Raw genomic sequence first — 19,313 nt, forward strand, 5'->3', positions numbered from 1 at the left:
GGAAGGAAGGAAGGAAGGAAGGAAGGAAGGAAGGAAGGAAGGAAGGAAGGAAGGAAGAGAAAGAAATCCAAAAGGTCTTAAAGTTATCTCAAAAGATGGATACCGTAACTTATGATTTCCCTTGCAAGTTATCTGATATTTCTAAAGTGCCCGAATCTAAGGGAAGAATGAAGGGGGGGAAATCGGAGGGGGAGACAAACCGTGAGAGACTATGGACTCCGAGAAACAAACTGAGGGTTCTAGAGGGGAGGGGGTGCGGGGATGGGTTAGCCTGGTGATGGGTATTAAAGGGGGCACGTACTGCATGGAGCACTGGGTGTCATATGCAAAAAATGAATCATGGAACACTACATCAAAAACTAATGATGTAATATATGGTGATTAACATAACATAATAAAAAAAAAAATTTACAAAGTGCCTGAATCTGATACCTTTCCTAAGTGAAAGAGAACTGGCAAGAGTTACAACTACTGCCCTAAGAACTACACATTATCTAATATCTGTTATATCTACAACATATCCTAGGACAGTTGTGGCAATTATAAATTACTATAATACTTTACTTCTTTGCTAAGTAGATCCATGGTTGCACATGTGTCAAAATTTTATCTCACAGCAGAAAAAAGGTTAAGAAATACTGAGCTAGATCAGCAGGGGTAGAGATATCTTAAAGTCATTTTCAAAACCTTATTAGCTCAGTCCAGATCCTAGATTTTTGCACTTTACAGTCATTGAGAGACAGCAATTTAAAGATTCATTTATATTTACCAAGAAGAACTAACACACAAGCATAAATGCCTTCGATGCAGTGTGCATGGGTCTACTGCCTTCAGTATAAGGTCAAACATAGTAACTACGACAAGACAGACACAAAGTATTACTGGATTTCAAAAGAAAAAACTTCTAATTGGAAAGAATCCATTTTTTATGGAGAGCAAAGCATTTGGTCTGGCCTGGGAAGGGAGACTAAGAAGTGGGATACAGAGAATGAAAAAAGGATAACCTATCTATTCATGCCTTCCACTTAGAAGGTATGTATTCCCCTACAATTCCCTTCAAATAATCAAAGAATGAGCCTAGCACTGTGCTTTTTAAAAAGTGGTTCTAAGGAGTATCCTTTAAGGAACTAAGTTTTCTTAATAAGAAAGGACATACACACCATCTTCATTATCCTGTATGGGCATATTAAGGAAGGCACTGGTCACTTCCAAGCTTAAAAACTTTCAACAGCTCTTCCTTACCTGAGGAACAAAATCCAAACTGCTCTACAATCTGGCCTCAAGCTCTCTTTCCCACTTCACTCTGAAAAGCCCCCCCAATCTAGCCCAACTGTGTGGGTTACATACCTCTCACATTCCTGTCTTAGTTCCTATGCTCCAACCGTATTCTCTATATGAAATATCTTCTGCATCTCTGACAATAAAACTTGACATTCAACTCAAATACCAATTCCTTCATGAAGCAGCTCCCTTATCACTTCTGAATTCTCCTTCCCCGAGCTCCCCTAATCCATTCATTATGTCTAAGATTTACACATCACGTGGTAATTAGTGTAACACAGCAATTAACAAGAATTTTACCCTCCCTAAGCCATTACCTCCTAGAAGCAAAGAGCTGTATCTCATAGGTGTTTTTATTTCAGAACCAATAATATAGAAACAATAGTTAAAGCACTGAGAATAGATAAGGGATAGCTCAAAAGAGGGAGTGAGGGAGCAGAGCCATGGACACTGCTTTGGGGCTACCATATTTACCAGTCAAAAGAAAAATGGGAGGGCAATAAAAAGAAAGTGTATAAAAACAGCCTGTTATTATTTAAGACTATTGGAAACTATGAAAACAGAAATGAAAGCTTACAAATGAGGATCCAAAGACAGCTAGGCACAGGTACTGATTAACTTTTAAACACCATTAGAAAGAGGTAGAGAATTCCAAAAATATCATTGATAGCAAAGAATTTTAATTTATATTATGAAAGATTTCTGATGTTTAAAGTCAATGCACCTTTCAAACCTGGTTGGTATTATTTTAAAAAATGTACAGCGACTAGTTTTAAACAAGTCAACCTGAAACACTGACAAAAAACTTGTTAATTCTAGGGAAAGAAATGTTTAAGGCACTAAATATTTTAAACAACTAAATTCTAGAACCAAGCATAAAGAACTTCCACACATAATTCCAACTTCCTGTTAAATAAATTTCTCATGTTAACAAGACAGATAAAAAGCATAAAAGACAGAACCAATTAACGTTAGCTACAGTAAACAGATTTAGTGCCATCTTATTAAACATAATAATGAACGTGTAGCCAAGGAATAACGCCACACCTACTATTTATTGTAATCAAAAGAGAATTGTCAAGATCGTGAAACGGAGAAAACCAAAAGAGAGTAGAAAAAGAATGAAAAGAGGTATATGTAGTTCAATTTTCAAAGAAATTAACATCGATCAGATCAATGCCCAAGTTTAAAAGTTACCTTTTCTAAAAAGTTCACATACTACATTGCCATTGGAATAAACAAGTACCAAGAAGCCCTTGGCTAAATATAGTTCTATAACTCATTCATGTTATAATAAAACCAAGGCATTTCCAATATACATTCTAGAAAAAAAACTTCGAATTAATAACTTTGCTTTACAAAAAAAGCACTTAAGACTTCTTGCAATAACTCAGAAACTGCATTTGCATGCTAAAAGAATGAAGTAAGAGTATTTAAATTAAATTAATTTCTCCTACAAGGTATTTTCTGGAGTCTCCAAGCTCACCCATGAAAGCTGACTGCCTATGTCTCTTCCTAACTAAAGGCTTTATAACACTGACAGCACAATTCTAGATTCCTGCTCCCTTCCCCCAAAAGTAGAGACTTCAGTGAGGACAATGGTGATGGTTTATCTAAGTAACTCTAAAAATATTCCCCCAAACCATACGAAAAAACAAGAAAGGAAAAGGAAATTCTACACAAAACCATGCTTTCAGCACAGCCCTGAAGACAAAGAATGCTGATACTGCAAAACAACTGTGAGTGAAAACAGAAAAATCACCAAATCCTAGCACTTGATCTCTCAGGCTGTCACTCCATCCCTATTTGAACACAGGCTTGGAGGCAAGGAGGCTAGCAAAGGAGTGCCAGGGTTATTTGCAAGGACAATGAAAACTATGAAACCCACCCAAAACCTGAATATACTGGAAAAGTGTCAGAGCAGATCAGAACACTGACGCTAGGTAAGAAAGTTCAAAGTTCTGGTGATTTAAAGGAACAGGTGCCATTTAAGGCACTAGCTGCCACATAAAGGGGCACAACTTTGAAACACACAGCTTCTGGGGGAGAAAACGGGCAAAAGGAAGGGAAGAGTGCCCTTTTGCAACTGAATAGCAAAGGGAAAAAGAAAACGGGTAAAATTTAGGGTCTTGCAAGACCAAAAAGAATTATCAACCTGGAAGTCTCACAACCCTTCTCCAGCCACTAAAACCAAAACCACACACCAGGACTGTTCTATACTGACAGAAGCAGCACCAGTAAACCAGGAATACCATAAGACACCCCAATACCATACAGATGAACAAAAGAAAAGTGAAATCCAGAAAATCAGGAACCTGAACTTGACACATATCAACTGAGGAAAAACCCCTGCCAAAAACAACCTCCAACAACCTCAACAACAAAGCAGAAAAAAAGGTAAGTCAATACTCCAAATAGAATTAAAGATATTCAGACAAGCATTTAAGGATATGCAAACCACTTTGAATCAGAAATTCAAAAACTAAAAACAAAAATGGACAAAATACAAAGAGAAATTGTAAAAGGTGAATGAATCCAAAAAAGAAATGGAAAAAATAAAATCATTACAGAAATGCAGAATAAATTACAAGGCATCCAAGAGAATTGACTCAAATGAAAATAAGCTACCATAGTCTACCACAAGAGTTATGAGCCACATCCATCCACATTTGGTGTTATTTTTTCATCTGATTTCAGATAACTGTCTATCCACTACTTCATAATCACTCACAAGCCACAACCCCTCCAACACGCACATAAGGAAACTTCTTATCTTTTTCACAGTAAAGTGCCATATTTACTATGTATTAAACATTCAACATGTCTAAAACTATGCTGTTACTTTAAATATATTAGGTCCCTCTTTTTAATGTGTCACTGACAAAGCTTTTGAATATTATTCCCCTAACTCCCATGAACCCCGTGCTTTTTATTGCAGGACTTTGCACAGCATTAGATTTTTAGGAAGATGTGTACTGTGTCATAGCAGAACTGACTGCAGAAGTGTATGTGTGGATTACTATTCAGGCATATATTTCTTAGGTCTGCTGAAAAAGGCAGACAATGACACCCCAATAGCAATGAGCACACCTAGCACCCAGATCTCAGATTCTAAATGTCATCTTCCAATAAAAGGAGTCAGGGCTCTTTGGAAAAGAGGATAATTCCAGAGCTGGGACAGGTAAAATATAAATGAGCCTAGAGTTTCCTGTAGTACCAGAAAGTAGGGAAGTTTTGAAAAAAAGACGAAGATATGTCAAAAGGACACAAAAGTCAAACAGGAGCGTCTTTCAATGGTTAAAGCTGGATAATCTGAGCAATAAAATAAATAACGAAAGCATCAAATTATAACCTACAAAATACCTTTGAATCTATACTGACATAAATAACTGAATAAATAAATGAGAGAGAAATGACATCTCTTCAAAACAGAGGAATTTCAATTGGTAAATGAGAAAGGAACAAAAAAACTACAAAATTGCTATTAGGTAACTATTACAGTAATACAGGTATCCCCCACTTTTTGAAAGTTCACATTAAGCAACTTCACTCTTATGAAAGACCCACAATAGTACCTGTTTTCTAACTGAAAGAAATATGGAAAGGATTTTTGCTTTTAAGAAAAAAAGGCAAAAAGAGGGAGCGGGAAGGGAAGGGGCACAAATAGCATTCAGCTTTTATTTTGCAATGAGCCATTACAGAGGCAGCACACACCCTGAGCAGCACCACCAAGCTCCTTCCCTGAGAACTACACTCAGCACCTCAGTGTAATCTCAAACTGCCACAGCTTTGAATTCGGTTTGTGAGCGTCTGTGCTTTATCTCAATTTAGTGTGTGCATCCATTAACGTGATGTGTCCTAAGGTATCAGAAAAGCCTAAAGAGGTTATTTTTTTAGTCAAAAACCTCAAAAATTTTCCATATAAATTAACGGTGATGGCTTCTTTACACCAGTTCAGCTTTTGGAAGGTTTTACAGGAACACTCTACTATCATATACTGGGGAAAATCTGGAATTGCTGCAGGTTAAGTTCCACCCATGAATGCTAAAAACAAGTGAAAGTTTGAGAAGAAACAGGAAATTAACAAACTCTCAAAGCACCTCCAAAATATTTATCATTTTCAAAGAGAAAAACTATGACTTTACAATGGAGAAACCAGCAGAGACCGCCTTAATTAAGTACTCAAGATTAACATCACCAGTAATAAGATACTGACATCATGTACCCCTGATATAAACCGTATCTCTTGATATGCTACCATTACTTCAGTGGTGTTACTGCCAAAAATGTAAAATTCCAAATTAATCGTAAAAAAGCATCAGAGAAATCCAAACTGGAAGATATTCTACAAAATAATGACCAGTACTCCTCAAAAGCATCCAGGTCAAAAGAACAAGAAAAGAATGAATGAATATCACAGATGTGAGGACACTATACAATAATAAATGCAATGTGGGATCCGGGGCTGGATCCTAGAACCAAAAAAAAAGGTCATTAGGAAAAAAACTGATGAAGCGCAAATAAGATATTCAGTTTACAGTATGTTAATATTAATTTCCTGGTTTTATTATACCACAGTGGTCCAAAATTGGGGAACAATCTATACTATTTTTGCAACTTTTGTCTAACACTATTCCGCAATCCCATTTTTTTAAGTGAAGTATAAAAAAAAGGAATCCCCACAAAATGATTAGTCTACTCTTTACAAAAATTTACTAAGTTATGGTAATTCCCATGGCAATTCAAAATTCATCAATGACATCGCATCATTTTGTTCAACATTAATAACCAACTCATTATACTGAAAGAACAGATAAATGCTGCAATGTGATTATTTCTTGAGACATAAACTGCAGGATATGTAAATTTGATACCGTTTTATAAAGCTTTAAAACATGAAAAACACTATATGTTGTTTAGCAATATATATGGATACATGGCCTTAAAAAAAAATGAATGGGAAAGGTAAATCCTTATTTAAGACAATGATTACCTCTGCAGAAAAAAGGGCAACAGGATTTTTTTTTAAAGATTTTATTTATTCATTCAAGACACAGAGATACAGAGATAGAGAGAGAGCACGAGCAGGGGGAGAGGCAGAGGGAGAAGCCAGGAGCGGGACGTGGGGCTCGATCCCAGGACCTGAACTGAAGGCAGACGCTTAACGACTGAGCCACCCAGGGGCCCCAAAAGGGCAACAGGATTGAGAAAGATCCATTATATTCATCCTGCTAGTATTCACTACATTATTCACTCTAATTTTTGTATGCCAGTTATGTTTCATAATTTTTAGCCACTACTGAGAAGCACGGACATTTTTAGCTATCTGGGGCAACAATCTTCTGCTTTGTTTTTTAAAAAGTTTTCATTGTTGTGGGGGTTTGTTTTGTTTAATAAGACAATCTTACTAAGAAGACCGTATTTGAAATTTTTCATTTCTGTTTTCCAAACCAAACAATGAAAACTTTAAGATCATCTTAAAATAGGGTCCTCTGCCTTAGGACAGACATATCCTTTGGCTTTTTTTATAGATATATATACAAATTCTCCCTGTTTCGTGATCACTTCATACCTTCATTTCCACAGCCAAATCCCAAGGCCTTGTCATCACCAGGAAGTCTCCCACTTCTGGCTACACCTCTTTATCCTTCCAGGCACTCTCTCATCCAGTACACTCATCCCCTCAAGCCTGCTCTTCCTCCTGTGTTCCTATTTCAGTAAACTACCCATTCACTCCCTCAGTTGTCCAAGCCATAAACCTAGTCATCACTCTTAACTTTCTCTTTCACCTTCCATATGCCCTCCATCCTGAATCCTTTCATTCTACCTCCTATATATCTCTCAAATCCACCTATTTCTTCCATCCTCATCCTACACTGTAGTCCAAGCCACCATACCTCTTTTAACTAATTTGTTGTAACACCCTCCTAATTATTCTTCCTGCCTACCACTTTTAACTCTCTCCAAAGAATTCTCCACAGTGCAATCAGTATTATCTTTTTAATTAATTTCCTCCCAGGCTTAGACACTTCGATTTTCCCTAGAATAAAGTTCAAATTCCTTAAGACAGCTTATAAGGGCTCTTCATAATCTGGCTCTGATTTTTGTCTTCAGCCTCATCTTTCACTACTCCTATGGTACCTGCCCTCTCTTACACTGCCTGATCCATCCATACTGTACTGTTTCTCCAAGCAATCCAAACTCTCTAAGTATATCTCCTGTCCTTAACACAGGTCTGGTAAACTACCCACCCTCTTCACAAGGTTAAGTCCTCTTGAGGCTTTAACCTAAACAAAAGGTATCACTTCTCTGGGATAAATTTTCCTGGCCTCCCTGAAACTGGGTTAATCACCCCTTCTAAATGCTCCTACAGCACTCTGCATGGTACACATCAAGCATGTAGCAAAGTGGATGATAAACACATATATGTCCATACTCCCATTTGACTATGAAAGCCAAGCCTGTTCACTGTATTCCTCACTACCGAGGCCAATGGACTGAATTAATAAGGTACTAAAGACCAAACTGTGAAATAAATTGCCAAAGTAACACAATACTTACAAAGATAACTCTTGGCCCAGGTGCACAATATTCTTTCCACTATACTTTGTGGCACTTAATTTTATGTTCATAAACAATTCAATGTTAATTAGGTATAAGGCATGTAACACAGAGTTTAAAAGGATCTAGATATCATCTCATTTTATAATTAAAGAGATGCCCAGAAAGGTTATTACCTGCTGAAGAACAAAACACTATTAAACAGCAATGCCAACATTAGGTATTTTGATGTTCTTTAATTACATACTTTAATCTCAAGGAATTAAGTTTTTAAAATTTTAAAACTGAAAAACTTTAAAGTTTTTCATTTCTTCTAGGATAGCAATGTTATTAAAAATAGAACAAATGAATCACCAATTCACTTAAAAGTTTCCACAAAATTACCTACAATGTTATAACAAACATAAGAATATTTAATTATGGTGTAAGAGTAATAAAGATAATACTGAGTCATTATTATAATTATATATTATAAGCAACACATGGGTATCAACTGTGTTCAAGGCACTGTGGAACACATTCACTAAATATACAAAGAGATATAAAACAGGATTCCTAACTCCCAAGAAGCATATAATATGTTTAGGAAAAGAAGAATCAAGCATTATAGAATTAAATAGAAAAATTAGGTAAAAGGAATCACTTAAATTATTAACACTTTCAAAGGAAAAGGAGTTTCAGGAATGTAAAGAGAAATCTATTGCCTGAGAAATCAGCATAAACTCAAAATTTCTCAGGTTGGTCAGCTGACAGGGCTCTAAAACAATGCGAGTTCGCTATCAAGGAGCATACCAACTGCCCAGTTCTTGGTTTCTAAATAGTCTTACCCAACAAGAGAAACCAGAACTCCTTGTAGAAATGGCTGATTCTAGGACAGCAGCAGGAAAAGCAGATGATGAGCCTGGAATATCTTGTCCCAAAAGTAAGGAAGTGCTCCAAACATGATAGAAACATGTCAAAACCATCAATAAGTTGAAGGATTTCTCACTGACCAAACTGGAGTTAACTTGGAACGTCAAAATGAATACTGATAGTAATCAAGTATAATCCTGCTTAATAAAAAAGAATCTATGAATTTATATTGATATTAAGTAAGCAAATGAGAAGTAAAAGCTCTTCTTTACAATGTATTACCAAATATTAAATGCAAAAGAATAGCTAGACAAACACCATTTTGGAACCACTGTATAATAATGGACTCAGGCAAGAATCAGCAATGAATGCTAAAACGATTATGTGAACATTTTTGGGAGGACAGAGTATTTACACAGTCTGAAAGTGCCTCCCCACAGATTATTCAGTAATAACAATAAGGACAATGATAACTTTTATATGGAGAAAACTGGCAGGCAAACCTTAACTAAGTGATCCAAGTAAACATCACCAACAAAGGGTCAAACTGACATCGTATTGCCAACTGATGTGATGCATTGAGGGGTATATCATCACGTATTTGGTTGTCCTGCCAGAAATGCATAACCTGAATCTAACAACAATGAAACAATATGACAGACCAAAACTGATGGACATCCTACAAAACAAAGGGCCTGTACTATTAATGTCAGGAAAAAGAAAAAAAGTTGAAGGACTGTTTCAGATAAAGGAGACAGAAGACAGGAAAACTAAAATGTAACAAATAATATTGTATTAGAAAAAATGCTACTAAAGGATATTATTGGCACAACTGAAGAAACTTCAACACAAACTATATACTAAATCACAGTATCAATATTAAGTTCCTTGAATCCATCATACCGTGGTTATGTAAGAACATGTCTTTGTTCTTAGGCGATACCAACTGAAGCATTGAAGGGTTAAGGATCATGATGTGTGCAATATACTCTCAAATGGTTCAATAATAAAAGTAATCATAATAGGAAGAGGAAGAAAAGGGAAAAGAGGGGGAGAAAAGGAGGAAGAAGGAAAAAGAGACCAATAGAGTGAATTCTGCTATTACAAAAAATGTTATTAAGTTCAATAACATTATATAATATGCTTAATATGTGGTTTCATTGTTAGCAAAGTACACAGTGCATTAATGCAGCATTTCCATCTATTCCTGGAATGTTTTGCCTCAAACAATTTGCCTCTGATTTTAACTGAATAAACTTGCATCTTTGGCATACTCCAGAAGATGTAATCAAGGAGCTTCAAACTATAAATAAAACAAAATAGTAATATCTATTTTCAGACTTTGGGGCCACTCTGCAAATACAAAAAAAGATAAAGCAATTGTGCTAAACATTAACAGTTAGCGTATCTAGGTGACCAGTATATGAGAGTTCATTGTATTTTCCTATAACTTTTCTGTAAGTTTTTTCCAAAAACAAAACAAAACAAAAAAAACCTGTCAATGCCGAAATGTTACTTTGGGGAACAGAGTCATTTGTGAAAAACAAAATCTTAACTCCCAGATTCTTTTCTCCTTTTCCCTTCATAATCCATGTCAAATTAAGTTTAACACCATTACGAAAAAGATTTTCAGCATTAAGATAAGCATTTTGCTAAAGTAGTCCCCAAATCTTTAAAAAGCCCATTTGCAAGTCAGCTGTGCAGAATGTTGAATGATTTTCACTATTACAAATAGTGGATAAGTTCCTAATGTTTGGCACAAAAGCTCTTTGATAAATCTTCATTAGCAATACAATTGAATTAATATTGTATTTCACATATACTGTGTTAAATTGCACACCCTCCTAGCGTGGATAAGCTGAAGAGAGGGAATGTTGGTTAATAAGGAACAACCAGTAACTAATTATAATTTCTAACACTATTTTTACTAGGCTATGCATTTCAAACTGGAAATATAGCCCTCAGACAAGATGGCCACTCACTCCCCAGAAAGAAGGCAAAATGGAATCTCAGGAAATGCCACTTGGGCTAAACAGCTCTGACATTCCTGCCCTGACCCAGAATGCTGATGACATGTTAATATGTACAGAAAATTCCTAAAACAGTATTTTATAGTATGAAAAGTACCTTTATAATTTTTAAAGTCTGATTTGGTTTGGGTATTTTAGTTGATTAGGACATCTTCCATTCAACATTTACTGAGCATTCACTATGCACCATAATAGATTGGTAGGTACTAAGCATACACAAAGAACACAATAATCTGGACGCCTGGGTGGCTCAGTCGTTAAGCACCTGCCTTCGGCTCAGGTCATGATCCAAGGTCCTGGGATCGAGCCCCGCATCGGGCTCCCTGCTCTGCGGGAAGCCTGTTTGTCCCTCTCCCACTCCCCCTGCTTGTGTTCCTTCTCTCGCTGTGTCTCTGTCAAATAAATAAATAAAATCTTAAAAAAAAAAGAAGAACACAATAGTCTTTAACACAGGAACTCTGAGTAGCTGAAGAAAATGACATCAACTACAATCCCTTAATGTTTCTAAATATTCTAAAAAGGGAATTACTCTTCAAATAGGGCCTGTATCAAGAGCAAGGGAGACAAATTTTGTCTAGAGACTAAAATTGGTATCATACATGACACCTGAGCTACAACTTAAAGGTAAGAGCATTCCAATCTCTGGCAAAAACATGAACAAAGATACAAAAGCACTAATTCAAATATTTCCGTCTTCCGACTGTCAGGGTTAATACCTGGGGAGACAGTTATCAACAAGATAGACAAGGCCTCTGCCTTCATGGAGTTTACATTCAGGTAATGGGAAAAGACAATAAATAAGCTATAACTAAAGAAATAACATGTGTACAAATTATAGTGTCTTGAAGGAGATAAGATGCACAAGAGAGTAACGAGGTCTAACATTAAAAGTATGGCCTGAGTGACAAAGTGAGATCTGGGTCAAGTTCCAAAAGATTAGGTCAACCAGCCTTATGAAGAGCATCTCAACCAGGCAGTGCAAAAAGTGCAAAAGACCCTAAAATAGGAAAGGACGCAGAAAGTTTAAAGAACAATAAGAGGACTGTGTGGTTGGCATACAATAAATGAGAAGAACAATGAGAAGCAGAAAGATTATTCAGGGCCATTCAGGCCATGGAAAGTAGTACAGACTTTATTTCAAGAGGAATGGGAAGTCACTGGAAGATTTTAGGCAGAGAAATAACATGATTTAGGATCTTAAAATGATCCCTAGGGCTGCTCTGTGAACTTCTGAGGAGCAAGAAAAGAACAAGCCCAGTTAGGAAGCTACTGCAGCAATTCATATGAGAGATAATGCCTTGAAATAAAGAGGTGGCAGTGAAGACTAAGAGTGGTAGGCTGGCTGAAGATAAATTCTGAAGGACAAGAGAATGTTCGGATGGGGCGCCTGGGTGGCTCAGTCGGTTAAGCGACTGCCTTCGGCTCAGGTCATGATCCTGGAGTCCCGGGATCGAGTCCCACATCGGGCTCCCTGCTCTGCGGGGAGCCTGCTTCTCCCTCTCCCCCTCCCCCTGCTTGTGTTCCCTCTCTCGCTGTGTCTCTCTCTGTCAAATAAATAAATAAAATCTTTAAAAAAAAAAAAAAAAGAGAATGTTCGGATGGATTGGATCTGAGAGAAAAGAAAAAGAATCCAGAGTGGTATCTTTAAGGTTTTGGCATGAGTACTCCCATTCATTGAGATGGAGAAGGGCCAGTGAGGACAGCAGAGTTTGGGGGTAGGAGAGAGGAAGAAGGTTGTGGGAGAGGAATAAATAGCTATACTTCAGTCATATGGCTAATATTATGTTTGAGATTCCAACTAGATCTCCAAGTGGATATCAAGCTCAGGAAAATTCTGGGCTAAAAAAATAAAAGTGGGAGTCATCAGCCTGAAAATACATGGCATTTTCAGGGAAGAGCAAACAGCTGGCCTTAACTGGGTCATAGAAACTGAAGGGTAATGGCTGACAATGAGCCTGAAGAGATCAGATAGAATCATATAAAGTGAACCATGACTAATAATGACAATAGCAGAAGCAACAGTGATAGTAATAGTAGAGGGAAAAAATTACTGTATTTTAGGTACCAAGCACTGTGCTAAAGGGTTTATAACATACATCTCATTTAATCCTCTCAACAACTCTATGAAAAAGATAATATTATAATCACTATTTTATACACCAAACTCAAGAAGATTGAGAAATTGCCAAAGAACACAAAGTGCCAGAGTGGGTATTCTAGCTTAGGCAATCTTGATTTTAGAGGCTAATTTCTTATCCCGTAAATTACTGCCTCTCTACTGATTTTATGTCTTCAAATATTTCCTTAAAAGAATGACATTTACATGTGAATTTTAGAAATATAATTCCAGTCTCCATGTAAAAGGTGAATTGCTAGGGGATAAGAGGTGAGATAAGCAAACATGGTATTAGTCAAGGCAAGAGCACCTTGTTTTACTAAGCCAATAGTTACAAGTTATTTTACCAGGTTAAATGAAGAGTTTCCCTTTGTTCCAACAGTCACAAATCATACCTCAAACTAATCCAAGTCAACATGTATAGCATGCTGCTTGTAACAAAAATAACCTGGTAAAAAGGTCCAGCTTATGCAGCATAAATTTACCACCCACTACCAAAACATTTCTCAAAACATACATTATTGATGGTTGAATTCTTTTTTAAATTTATAAAGTTTATATTTTTGTATAAGGAAGAAAATAAAATTAGTACTGACGCAAGACAACCATAAAGATGTGCCTTCGTTGATATTAGAAGTCTGATCAACTGTCTGTTTTTCACCCAGGTTAACAATTCCTCTGGCTTTCAGCATCATCAGTTATTAAACTGATGAAGTAAATTACCTGCTGTCATACACCAATGTTCAAATATTTGGTATTCTATCCACCTCACAAACCAGCTAATTTTTTCTTAACTCATAAGCTTGTGATTTCATTGATTACTAAGACAATTCAATATTAAATATTAAGTTTAGTAAATAACAATTAAGTTCAGTAAATACAATTATTCAAATCAGTAAATAACAAATATCTGTATAAAAATATAGTATTTATTAAACAAATGTCAACACATATGCTATGCATGAGACTAATAAATGGGTTTATACTCTTTATTATAATAAACTGGACACAGGGTCCATTACAGATTACACAGATAAAGCATACACAGACAAAATCATTTAGTTCCATACGCAGTAAAATGACATATAAAAGCTTAAAGATTACCCACTAAAGAAAAGCTATTTTTAAAATATACCTATTCCAGATAGGCAATAAAAATATTTTTCTAACTTCAAATTTTAAATACGGTATGTTGAAGACAACTCCCACAGATAATTCCTAAAAGACCTATTTCACTGAGGAGTAGGGAAAATACTTACATTTAACTCTAATTTTTTCTTTTTTAAATATTTGGAGAGACTGTTGGACGTTACAATCAATGACTGCAGATCAAAAACCTGATATAGCTAAATAAACATTTTATGTATATATATTGTGACAATGAATTTAAAGCGCTGGGATTTTTACACCCAAAAAAATATATGAGCCTTCTCCTGTATTTATACATTATAAGAAGTCCTTTTGGTCACAGACACTAAACATTCAGGTACTGGCAGAGTACATATATAGTCTTCACAGGAAATAAGGGAATGTTTAGAGGAATGGATATACGGAGGAAGGGATAAAGGGAGATCAGGCAATATGCATTTTTGTACATTAGCCTGTGCTAGGAACTCTCACACCCATTATTTCATTTAACAGTAATAATTCCATGGGGCAGGTAGTATAATTCCTTCCCATTTTATAGATGTCTCATAACTTCGTAAGTGGCAGAGCTGGGATCTGAACCAAGATGTGATGACAAAGTCTTACAAACACAGCAGGACCTGTCAAAGTGTTCTTTTGCAGGAGATTATCTAACTGGAAGATTGATTTGATTTTCCATATTTACACCTCTCTTATTACTTAAACATTAGAAGGCACTCACTTCTCAATTTACGAAGAATGTTCACAGATTTTCTTTCTAATCTGGAAAAAAGCAATACTGATCATTTTCAACCCACAAAGCAGTATTTTCATTGTTCTATCACTAATAAAAAAAAACTTCAGCTAGACTTTGTAGCATTCATATGTACCAGGAGCATTTCTCCATAAAAGAAAAAAAAAAAAAAGGAATATGGTGTGATTCAAAGGCAAAATATATGAAACTGGAAATACCCACAGAAAATTCAAGACCATCATCATTGTATGTTAGGCTAAATTTCCTCTGCCAGACTTATAAGCAGCAAAGGGGGGAAAAAAAAAAAGGTAGCTTTCCAAAACTTGACTGACAAGCATGTTACTTCCCTAAGAAAACAAACTGGCTTACAGTTTCCTCCTCCTAAATCTGAGCACAAATCTACTGAAACATTTAAGTTTGAAATATTTCAAACTTCAAAATCATGTTCTAATAAAAAACACTTCCATAATTACTTAACCACCCTCAAAATACAGATATTTCTCTCTTGGTAACCAATTAATGAGTGACACTGCTATTGCTTGAATATTAATAAAATTAATATTAACCTGTATTACATTCTAAAAGAAAAATACAAAGCTATAATGCAATTGCTTTGAAAAACAAAACATCACCACTTGAAACAACTCAATATATATTTCAAGATTATTTCTGGTTGCATTTACAAAAAAACAATCTTTGACACACATACCAATTAAAGAAACATAGAAACTCTAAGAATTTGGAAGGAAATTATTCTCAAACCATAATTCAACACAGTGACATTACAATTATTATTTCTGCGCCCCAGGAGCTACTTTCCTTCCACTGAACACCCCCTACATTTCATTCCCTCAACATTTTAAACTTTTGCTGGAAGTAATTTAAAGAGTTAAACATAATTTTATCAACTTTGTTCTGATATGAATAACCATGGTTTTATATATAACAATAATGTGAATTAAATGAAAGAGATATGCAAATAATTATGTTTAGAGAACTCATTATTACTTCACCATCGCTGTTTTAACAAGTAAGTTTCTATTGGAAGCACTCTTCCAACAGAACTGTTAAAGACTGGGTCTGCAAAGTAAATCACTAGCTTTAGCTCTTCACATGTTTTATTATAACACTATTACCACAACTTTTTACAATGCTCACGAGAATTAAAAGTGATTCCAGAATCAATTAGTGCATCATCATATAGAAGTAATCTCACTATTCTGGAGGACACATGTGTTCCTTATGTTTGTTATAAAGTCTAACTAAAACTGGCATCCACTTTAATGAAAACACTTTTAACTTTTCTCCTAAAACAAAAGTTGCCATTCATAGGAAAAATAAGAGTAAAGACTGAACCCTCCAAAAATATACCAGAAAAAAAAAAAAACCCAAAAAAATGTACATACAAAAGCCATAATAGCACAACATAGGTATTTTATCCTCACCTTATAAATTCATATTAAAGTAAGTGCCATTTTTGTGTTTAAAAAAAATTTTTTTTTAAAGCTATTTTGTTTACCTTTTCCACAGACTGTTCAAGTACTGCCAAGGTAACAGATTTTAAAACTGACAACTGGAGTACTTGGCAGTTGCCAAAACAACACAGCTGGATTCTTAAAGGGAAAGTACTCTTGTGTAATGTACACCTCATTACGGCTTTGGAGAACCTTCTCTTCATATAGTAAAAGATGATACAAGACACAGAGGAAACATGCTGTGTTAAAAAAAAAAACTTGAAAAATTTTAGACATGTGTTTAAAAATACTTATACCATTGTTAACACATCACAGCAGGCCTAATAGCACACTAATTGCAATACCAATCTTGTAAACTAAAATGCAGGTCAACACTATGCTGCACTTCTTTAATCTACACACGGTTTCCCTACTGGACCATGACCGGGGGCTCGCTTCGTAGCCCAGAAATCGTACTTCAAGTCTGAAGAACATTTTTATAGTTACACTTCCACGGCGGGGGGGGGGGGGGTTGTTTTTCTAATTCAGGGATGCTCACCTCCTTGAAACTTGTCTGCACTATCTCACCTACCAATTTAATCCTCGCGGTTCAAAGATAGAGGATGTCGAACTAAATGGCAAAGTTTGTACCACATAAAACCTTCCCTGAGAGCCGGGATCCACCGGGACGTCAGGGCAGCTAGCTGTTCCCTCTGCAGCCCCTCCTTCCCCGCGACGTCTCCCTGCACCGGAGGGCGTCCGCACCCCGCAGGTGCCCCCAGCCCGGGCCACCTCCCGGCCCGCCCCAAATACCGACCCGGCCACTGACATCTCCACATACGCGCCGAGAGTTCGGACCTGAATGTTCCGCCCGCTTCGACCAACCTTCTCCCAAAGCAGAAGTGGGGGAACTTCTTCAAGTCCAACCACCGCGCAGAGCACCCCCGGCACGAGGGGTCAATCCTTTAGGGAGACCCGGGCGCGGAGAGCAGGAGGCAGGAAAGGGCCTTCGGGCGCTCCGCCCCGGAGAGGCTCCGGGCCCCCAGGGAACTCCCTCAACTTTCAAGGAGGCGTCGTCCACCACCGCCCCCCAGCCCCAAACGCGGTGCGCGCCCGGGGAGGCTCCTCGCGCGGAGCCCGCACGGCGAGCCTCCCTCCGCCAGCCCGCGACACCGGTCAGACCCCGGGCCCGCCCTCGGGGCACCCCGCCCCCACCACCGCGGGCGCCTCGCCCCTCAGCGCCAACCCCGCGCGACCACCCCAAGCCGCCTCCCCGCACCCCACCCGCCCCGTCGCCGCGCGCCTGGGACTCCGGCCCCCTGCCAGCCGGACGCCGCCCTGCCCTGCCGTCCCCGGAGCCCCGCGGGCGCCCCTCGGCCGCGCCGCCCCCCGCCCCAGCGCCCCCCAGCCCCTACCCGGCCCCCTCGCCGAGACGCCGCCCCCTCTGGCACCGTCGACCCCGCGGACCGAGCCCCGCCGACGCGGCCCTCACCGTGTCTCCGGCGCAGCTGGCGAGCGCACACACGCTGCAGCCCGGGCCAGCCACCAGCGCTCCGCGCCGCCCGGAGCCGCCTCCTTCAGCCCGGGACTCGCCGGGACATCCGCGCACGGATCCCCACACCGGGGCTATTTTTAGGAGACAGGCCCCGGCCAGACCGGAACTCGTTCCTGCCGCCGCGCGTGCGCACTACGGCTTCGGTCCTCGGTGTCCCTCCGCCAGCCTCGCCTCTCCCTCCCTTCCACTCGGCTCCTTCTCTCTCTTTTGCTTTGAGGTTTCTGTTCAGAGCTGGCTTATCCTTTCGGTGGGTCCTAGAGTACTTGGGATGGGAAAGACGAAGATGCGGGCAAAGAGAGTCACAGTGGAAACAAACGCTACTCCACAAGGACGCGAGGGGCGGACTATGTTTTTCCGGGTGGGTGAGACGGATCACCCGGCACAGGAAGGAGATGACGGCGGTTTGGCGCCGGGGCTACAGGCTGGAGCTCCCTTCCCTCTGAAGGACCGTGTTCTCCTGGAAGGGATACTGGTCACTTGATGAGGGCCTAGGCGCCTCCCAGGGCGGGGCGGCCCGGCGGCGTCGCGCCCTGCAGCCCCAGCCTCCCCCTACCGCCTCCTCCCTGACCAGCCCGCTGGGGCCGGGACCGGGAGCGGCTTTAGTGACGCGGCGCGTGGCAAATCGCCGCGCGTGGCCGCCGGCTCCAGCCAACCGGGGGCCCGGCGGGGCGGGGCCCGGGGGCGGGGCTGGGGCTCCGGGGCGCGAGTTCGACAGACGCCCCGAGTCCGGTGCCAGGCGGAGTCCTTCGGGCCGGCCCAGACACCTCCTGCCGAGCTGCTGGGGTCGCGGCCAGCCTCCTTCTCCCCCCACCCCCGCCCTCAGACCACACCGGGCCTCCCCTCCCCCGCCCCCAGCCGCAGACCTCTGCTCGCCACGCACGCGCCCACGCCCTCATTGTGGTCAGGGCCGCACCTGTGCTCGCGACTGGGCCGCAGCCCGGTCACCCTCACTGCGCAAGCACAATGGGACTCCGGTCCCTGGCGCGCCCCGGCGGCTCGGACCCGGGCCGGGAGAGAGTAGGACTTGCAGGGGCTTGGAGTGGGCAACCCCTTCCAGCCTGGCGAGCCGGGCGCCCTATGTCCCGGGGGAGACACAACCTCCTACTCTGCAGTATTCATAATAGCGAATTACTAATAGGCATAGCTATAGTATTACTTGAGCGCCAAACTATGTGCGGAACATTTTGCACGTGTTAGCTCATGTATTCCTTACAACACCCCCCATGAAGTAGATTCAGTTTCTATTCCCATTTTACAGAAGAGGAAAGGGAAGCTGAGCGCTAAAGCGACCCTTTGAGGTCACAGTTTAAGAGGAGAGAGCACTGAGGATTTGAACTCCCAACCACCCTGCATACTGTCTTTTCTGAGAGAGGTGCAAAGGAGACGTGCTTGGGACTGCCCTTCTGTTTTGTGGGGTTATTGGTTTTTTTGACGAAGGTCATCAGGCGGTGAGCCATTGTTGGTCCTTGCATCCTGAAGCCTGCTGACCTCTGAAGAGTTTCTACAGCCACACTGCCTACATCTGCACCTAGAGGTGCCTATGCAATGAACAGAAAGCCAAATGGTTATTTTCATTGGAAGATGA

At 39.8% G+C, this 19,313-nt stretch overlaps 1 long non-coding RNA gene across 1 annotated transcript in view; it reads right to left on the reverse strand.

Annotated features, from left to right (window-relative positions):
* The window catches only part of LOC110572368, a 54,799-nt gene extending 36,912 nt beyond the window's left edge, over window positions 1-17,887 (reverse strand). Inside the window, exon 1 of the long non-coding RNA XR_002479850.1 lies at window positions 17,666-17,887. This is a non-coding gene — a long non-coding RNA (uncharacterized LOC110572368). The remainder of the gene's footprint in view (window positions 1-17,665) is intronic.
* Window positions 17,888-19,313: the final 1,426 nt, after the last annotated feature.

The sequence above is a fragment of the Neomonachus schauinslandi genome, chromosome 9 (assembly GCF_002201575.2).
Source record: "Neomonachus schauinslandi chromosome 9, ASM220157v2, whole genome shotgun sequence".
NCBI lineage: Eukaryota > Metazoa > Chordata > Mammalia > Carnivora > Phocidae > Neomonachus > Neomonachus schauinslandi.